At 31.9% G+C, this 7500-nt stretch overlaps 1 protein-coding gene across 5 annotated transcripts in view; it reads left to right on the plus strand.

Annotated features, from left to right (window-relative positions):
- Positions 1–7500, plus strand: part of LOC135216414 (muscle calcium channel subunit alpha-1-like) — an 821008-nt gene that overhangs the window by 59029 nt on the left and 754479 nt on the right. The gene's annotated exons all lie outside the window — the stretch shown is intronic.

The following is a 7500-nucleotide window of genomic DNA, read 5'->3' on the forward strand; positions in this document are numbered from 1 at the left end:
GGAGTTTGTGTTTTTTAATAGAAAATATTCCTTAAGGCACTGGTAAACATTGCCATCAACATACAGACTCGATAAGACTCTCAAACATTTTGTGAGGTTTTGATTATGAATAAATATTTTTATTTTCTCATTATGGGCTGCTCTATGAGCAAGAGCCCGTGCTGGCCTAGGGTCAGCTAAATCCAAAACAAAAACAGAATTACTAGATTTTTTTCTGTATGAATAAATAGCATTTTTTTCATTATGAATGAAAATAATTGTAGAATTTTTTCAGTATGAATATAGACTTTTTTTCATTGGTTTATTTATAATGAAAAATTCTTTTTATTCATAATAAAAAATCTGTTTATTCATAATAGAAAAATCTGCTTATTTATAGTGAAAAATTTAGTTTATAGATAATGAAAATATTCTATTTATTCCTAACGAAAAAACTCTATTTATTCATAATAAAAGAAATTCTTATTCATAATGAAAAAAAATTTCATTCGTAATGAAAAAATTATTTTTTTTAATTTTAAATGAAATTTTTGTTCATTATGAATAAAAAAAATTTCATTTTGAATAAGCTGATTTTTTCATTATGAATAAAAGAATTTTTTCAGTATGAATAAACTGATTTTTTTCATCATGAATAAACTGATTTTTTTCACAATGAATGAACACATTCTTTTTCATTACGAACAACCAGATTTTAAAAATTATTATAGATTTTTTTTAATGAATAAACATAATGTTTAAATTTTGAATTAACAGATTTTTCTACTGTGAAGAAACATGCTCTTTTCATTATGAATAAAAAAATATTTTCATTATTTATAAGCATGTTTTTATTTATACAATGCATAAACATTTTTACCGTGAAAGATATCTGCATGAACGGTAAGGCTTTTTCAAATGAGTTTTAGTTTCCTTAAGGAACTCGTAAGTATTTTAGTAATTCCGCCTGTATTATTTACGATTATTTTGTGCAGGTTTGGAGTTATAGTTTTGTAAGCACATATTTGTATTTATTATTGTAAAAATTGCAAAAAATATGGACACCTTACCGAAGACAACATGACCATAAAATGATTACTATTTATGTCTCTTGACCCTTAGATAATTTTTTGTATCTCTTGATTCTAAAATAGTTTTGTATATCTCTTTGATTTTAGAATAATTTTGTATCTCATGATTCTAAAATAGTTTTGTATATCTCTTTGATTTTAAAATATTTTTGTATCTTGATTCTAAAATAGTTTTGTATATCTTTAATTCTAGAATAATTTTGTATCTCGATTCTAAAATAGTTTTGTAAATCTCTTGATTCTCAAGTAATTGTGTACTATATCGCTTGCTTCTAAAAATAATTTTGTAGATCTCTTGATTCTAAAATAATTTTGTATATCTTGATTCTAAGATAATGTTGTAGATCTCTTGATTCTATAATAATTTTGTATCTCTTGATTCTCAAACTTTGTATGTCGTGATTCAAAAATAATTTTGTATATCTCATGACTAAAATAATTTTGTATATCCTTCGATTCTAAAATAACTTTTTATATCTTGATTCTAAAATAATTTTGTATATCTTGATTCTAAAATGATATTATATATCTCTTGATTCTAAAAATAATTTTGTTTATATCCTGATTCCAATATAATTTTGTATATCGCTTGATTATGAAATAATTTTGCATATCCCTTAATTCTAAAATAATTTTGTATATCTTAATTCTAAAATAATTTTGTATATCCCTGGATTCTGAGATAAATTTGTATAACTGTTGTTCTGAAAGTTTTGTATATCTCTTAATTCTGAAATAACTTTTCATATCTCTTGATTGTAAAATAGTTTTGTATATCGCTTGCTTTAAAAACAATTGTACTTAGTTAGTAGTTAGTGACATACTTGTTATGTAGCCTATATTAGAAACTTTTTGATCGTCTGTGAAATTGAATTTTCGAGGAAGCAGTAAAAATACTATTGTAGAAAGTTGATACCGATATATTGGCGTGGTCGGTATGATGTTGGCCTGTCACCTCGTTGGCAGCGAGTTCGATTCTCGGGCATTCCACTGTGGGTTAGATATGTGTATTTCTGGTGAAAGAAGTTCACTCTCGACGTGGTTCGGAAGTCACGTAAAGCCGTTGGTCCCGTTGCTGAATAACCACTGGTTCCATGCAACGTCAAAACACCATACAAACAAACAAACAAAACAAACTAAGGTTCTCTCTTAACTAGGGCTGTTTTCAAGCTGGTTGGCTCATCTTGAGTTGGAATTGCCGTGAACGGTTTTTTGAATGTGGAGTAAGCCTCAGTGTGAGCTGCGCCAAAGATTCGTAGCTATAACTAATCGGACGTGTCAGGACATGAACAAGATTTGTGTATATATTGAAGGGAATTTTAATCTGCCTCGTTTAGGCATTTGTATAAAAAAGATATTATATTTTGAAAGTATCTCTATAAATGTCACATTGAACACTTCATCATATTGCATGACTTTTCCTAATTGGTCAATACATTGGATGACTTATATCTCCCTCCACCTTTTTTTGCGCTTTTTATTTAAATACTCCCTAATTACGTTTTTATTTTGGTGTGAGAAATGAGAAGTTTGCGTCTACTATAGTAGGCTCACATCAACTGTGCATCTGATGTCTAGGCCAGTCCCTTACGACGCTCCTGATTGGCTGCTGATAAGCCAATCACAGGGCTGTAAACTCTCAGCTTCTCTCGAGAGAGTTCACATAAGCAGGATATATATTCCATCTCTCCTGAGGTATTTACGTCTTTACGACACTCCTGATTGGTTTTTGAATAAGCCAATCACAGGGCTGGAAGCTCAGTTTCTCTCTCGAGAGAGTTCATATAGGATGGATGTATATATGTTCCACCTCTCCTGAGAGATACTTTTAAAAGACATATCCCTCAGGAGAGGTGGAACATACATCCTGCCAATGTGAACTAGCTTGAGAGCCACAGTTTCCAGCCCTGTGACTGGCTCATCCACAGCTAATCGGGAGCGTCGTAAGGGACGGGCCCAGACATCAGATGCACTGTTGATGGGAATCTATACTATATCCTTCAATCTGGTCTTTGGCAAATAATGGTACGAAGCAGAAACTTCTGTTAGATGTAAAATTTATATATACTCCACATTCTTCGTGGTTTGTTAGTATGGAAGGCACCGTGACTATACCTCACCTCTTTACCAAAAAAAAAAAAAGAAAAAAAATGTTTAAAAATTGTTTAAAAATGATTTAGAAAGTATTTTTTTTTAATGATGAATATACCCGCAGGTATCATTACTTACTGTGTTAAATTCCCCTCCCTGTTTCCTGTGACAGCATTAAGCCCTGTGGTATTACAATTTCCCGTTTTAGACTCCAAGGCGAAATGAACAGCCTCCCTCCCTGCGGGGTGGAGAGAGCTGAAAGAAAATGGCATCGTCCTCGTTGTTGGATGCGTGAAAAAGTATTTATAATATATTTATAGATAAATGGTTAGGGAAGTCATAGTCAAGCTTAGTTGACGTTCGTAGGGAGGCCACTAGAAAGAACAATCTCCGTAAAAGCTAAAATAAATAGATAAATAAATATAATAAAATAAAATAGGAAGAAAGCTAAAATCAGGTATGGAGAAAGCAATTTTAGGTACACAATTTCGTAAAAGCTAAAGCAAACGAAAGAAGATAAACTGATTTTAAGTACATCGTTCCGTAAAATCTAAAAAAAAGCTATAAAAAAAGAGCAGAATAGGAGAAAAGTTATTTTATGTATACGATTTCGTAAAAGCTGAAACAAACAAAAGATGATAAAGTTATTTTAATTACACCTTTATGTAAAAGCTAAAAAAGCTAAACAAAATAAAGCAGAATAGGAGAAAAGTAATTTTAGGTACACCATTTCGTACAAGGTAAAATCAAAAATGGAGAAAGCTATTTTAGGTACAACATTTCGTAAAAGCTAAAAAAGTGATTTTAGGTAGACCATTTCGTTAAAAAATGAAGAAACGAAAAAGAAGAAACGTGAAAGAAAGTGATTTTAGGTAGACCATTTCGTTAAAAAATAGAGAAACGAAAAAGAAGAAACGTGAAAGAGTGATTTTAGGGAGATCATTTCGTTAAAAAATAAAGAAACGAAAAAGAAGAAACGTGAAAGAAAGTGATTTTAGGTAGACCATTTCGTTAAAAAATAAAGAAACGAAAAAGAAGAAACGTGAAAGAGTGATTTTAGGTAGACCATTTCGTTAAAAAATAAAGAAAAAATCGTATATATGTTTCATCACTGATTTTTTTTTTTTTTTTTTTTATTTATGCCACATCGCGCGTAGGCGACCCAATTCATTTCCCCCTCCCTCTTACGAAAGAGATGTGAAAATAGTCTGCAAAACAGATCTCTCTCTCTCTCTCTCTCTCTCTCTCTCTCTCTCTCTCTCTCTCTCTCTCTCTCTCTCTCTCTAAAGATCACTTCAGGTGAAGTTCTTAAAGTTGTTATTATTTTTATAGATACCCCTGAATGAACACGCATACATACATACGTACACACACACACACACACACACGTATTGACGAGGTATCAGTCATTGATAATGAAATGAAAAATTCAAACTTATTGGGGTCTGGGCAACTCTCGGATATGAGTGACGGGTAACTGGGCCAGTCATCGTCATCATACTATATATAAGCTGATGGAAATTGTGTGTGTGTATATATATATATATATATATATATATATATATATATATATACACATATATATATATATATATATATATAATATATATATATATATATATATATATATATATATACTTTGAGCTTATATGACTACAGTAATCGACTTGCATAGCAACTCGCTCTCTCTCTCTCTCTCTCTCTCTCTCTCACAAGGAATGGACTATTCTCCTATCTGGTGACTTCAATTTCCTTTTCCTTTCGTAGAATGGAAAGAACGAATAGGAGATTGTGGTTGTACTTATACATATAAAAAAGAGAGTAATAGTAGTGCAGAAGATAAGAGGCAATTTGAAAAGCTATTAGATATGCTACTAGAATACAACATTCAACAAATAAATCACCTGCCAACAAGAAAGGAAAATACTTTAGACCTAGTATTTGTGAACGAGATGAATTATGTTAAAGAAATAAATAGTTTATAATGCGAAATATTTCAGACCATAATGTCATAGAATTAACAGTTCATTCCAAAGCAAGTGAAAATAGAGATAAGCAAGAAATGAAAAACAGTGGGAAACGGATATGGAAAATACAACTTCTACAGTAAAAATATAAAATGGTCAGAAATTAATGAAGAATTAAACAAAGATTGGGATAACATTTTCGTAAGTGATGACATAAGGGTAAATACGGAGATATTATATAAAGATTGGAGAAAATAGTGGAAAAAATATATACCGAAGAAGAAAAGTAAACATCATTCATGCATACCAAGAGACAGAAGGATCTTGTTCCAGAAAATCAGAAAGTGGAAAAAAGGTCTTGCAAAAGAAAAAAATGCATGGAAAGTTATAGAACTAAAAAGTAAGATAGAAAATGCAGAACAAAAGATTATACAATCAAAAGAAAATGAAAAACGGGACTTGGAAGAAAAAACCCTATAATATCAAGCAAAAACCCCAAGCTATTATACTCATATGCGAAGAAGATGAATAAAAGAAGAATAGAAATAGGCCCTCTGAGAAGAGGGAGATTAACGAATGAAAAAAAGGAAATTTGCAACATACTGGCAGAACGATATAAGAGAGAATTCACCCCTAGAATAGATAATGAAGATAATGATATAGAAGTAAGGGATGAAAATAGTGAATATTTAGTGACATAGATATTAATGAAGCTGATATTGTGCAGGCTATTAATGAAATTAAAAAATGGAGCTGCTGCAGGGCCTGATGGAATTCCTGCTATTTTGTTAAAGAAAGCTAGTTCATTCTATCGCAAAGCCACTGCAATATTATTAAGACAAAGTGTAGATACAGGCAAGATTTATGATGAGCACAAATTAAGCATATATTACCCCTACTTTCAAAGTGGATCAAGACTAGAGGCAAGTAATTATAGGCCTGTGAGTCTAACATCACATATTATGAAAGTGTATGAAAGGGTAATGAAGAAAAATATTATGAAACATTTAATAAAAAATAATTTGTTTAATAAAGGACAACATGGTTTCGTACCCGGAAAAGTACACAAACCCAACTGTTAGTCCACCGTGAGAACATATTCAAAAATATGAAAAGCGGAAATGAAACAGATGTGGTTTATTTAGACTTTGCAAAAGCTTTTGATAAAGTAGACCATAATATATTAGCGAAGAAAATAGAAAACACAATATCGTGGATAAAGTAGGAAGATGGTTAAAAGAATTTTTACACAACAGAAAACAGATAGTTATTGCAAACGACGAGAAATCGGATGAAGTCAAGGTAATATCCGGTGTGCCGCAAGGTACGGTGTTAGCTGCAATACTGTTTGTTATTATGATTGAAGACATAGACAATAATGTGAAGGATTCGGTAGTGAGTAGTTTCGCAGATGACACAAGAATAAGTAGAGAAATTACTTGTGATGAAGATAGGAACGCTCTACAAAGAGACCTTAACAAAGTATAATGATTGGGCAGAGGTAAATAGGATGGTATTTAACTCTGATAAATTTGAATCAATAAATTATGGAGACAGAGAAAGAAAGCTAATATGCATATAAGGGACCTAATAATGAGACCATCACAAATAAGGAAGCAGTTAAAGACCTTGGTGTGATGATGAATAGGAACATGTTATGCAATGATCAAAATAGCAACTCTGTTGGCAAAATGTAAAGCAAAAATGGGAATGTTGTTACGGCACTTCAAAACAAGAAAAGCTGAACACATGATTATGCTTTATAAAAAACATATGTTCGTATGTCCACTTGAATATTGCAATATGATATGGTACCCACTATCAAAAGGCAAAAAGGTATTGCACAAAATAGAGAGTGTACAAAGGTCCTTTACAGCTAGAATAGAAGAAGTTAAGGACCTAGACTACTGGAAAGACTACAATTCTTAAAATCATATAGTCTAGAAAGGAGAAGAGAACGCTACATGATAATTCAGGCATGGAAACAGATAGAACGGAATAGCAGAAATATCATGGAACTAAAAATATCAGAAAGAAGCAAGCAGAGGTATATTAATAGTTGCCCAAAACTATACCAGGAAAAATAAGGAAAGCACACAGGCGACATTAATCACTACGCACCAGCATCGATAATGCAGCGTCTATTCAATGCCGTTGCCAGCTCATCTGAGGAATATATCAGGATGAGCGTAGATGTGTTTAAGAATAAGCTCGACAAATTATCTAAACTGCATCCCAGACCATCCAAGATTGGAAGATGCAAAATATACCGGAAGATGTACTAGCAACTCTCTGGTAGACATTAGAGGTGCCTCACACTGAGGGACCTGGGGGCAACCCGAACAAGATGTAAGGTCTGTAAGGTAAGGTCT

This window comes from Macrobrachium nipponense, chromosome 6 (assembly GCF_015104395.2).
Source record: "Macrobrachium nipponense isolate FS-2020 chromosome 6, ASM1510439v2, whole genome shotgun sequence".
Classification (NCBI taxonomy): Eukaryota; Metazoa; Arthropoda; class Malacostraca; order Decapoda; family Palaemonidae; genus Macrobrachium; species Macrobrachium nipponense.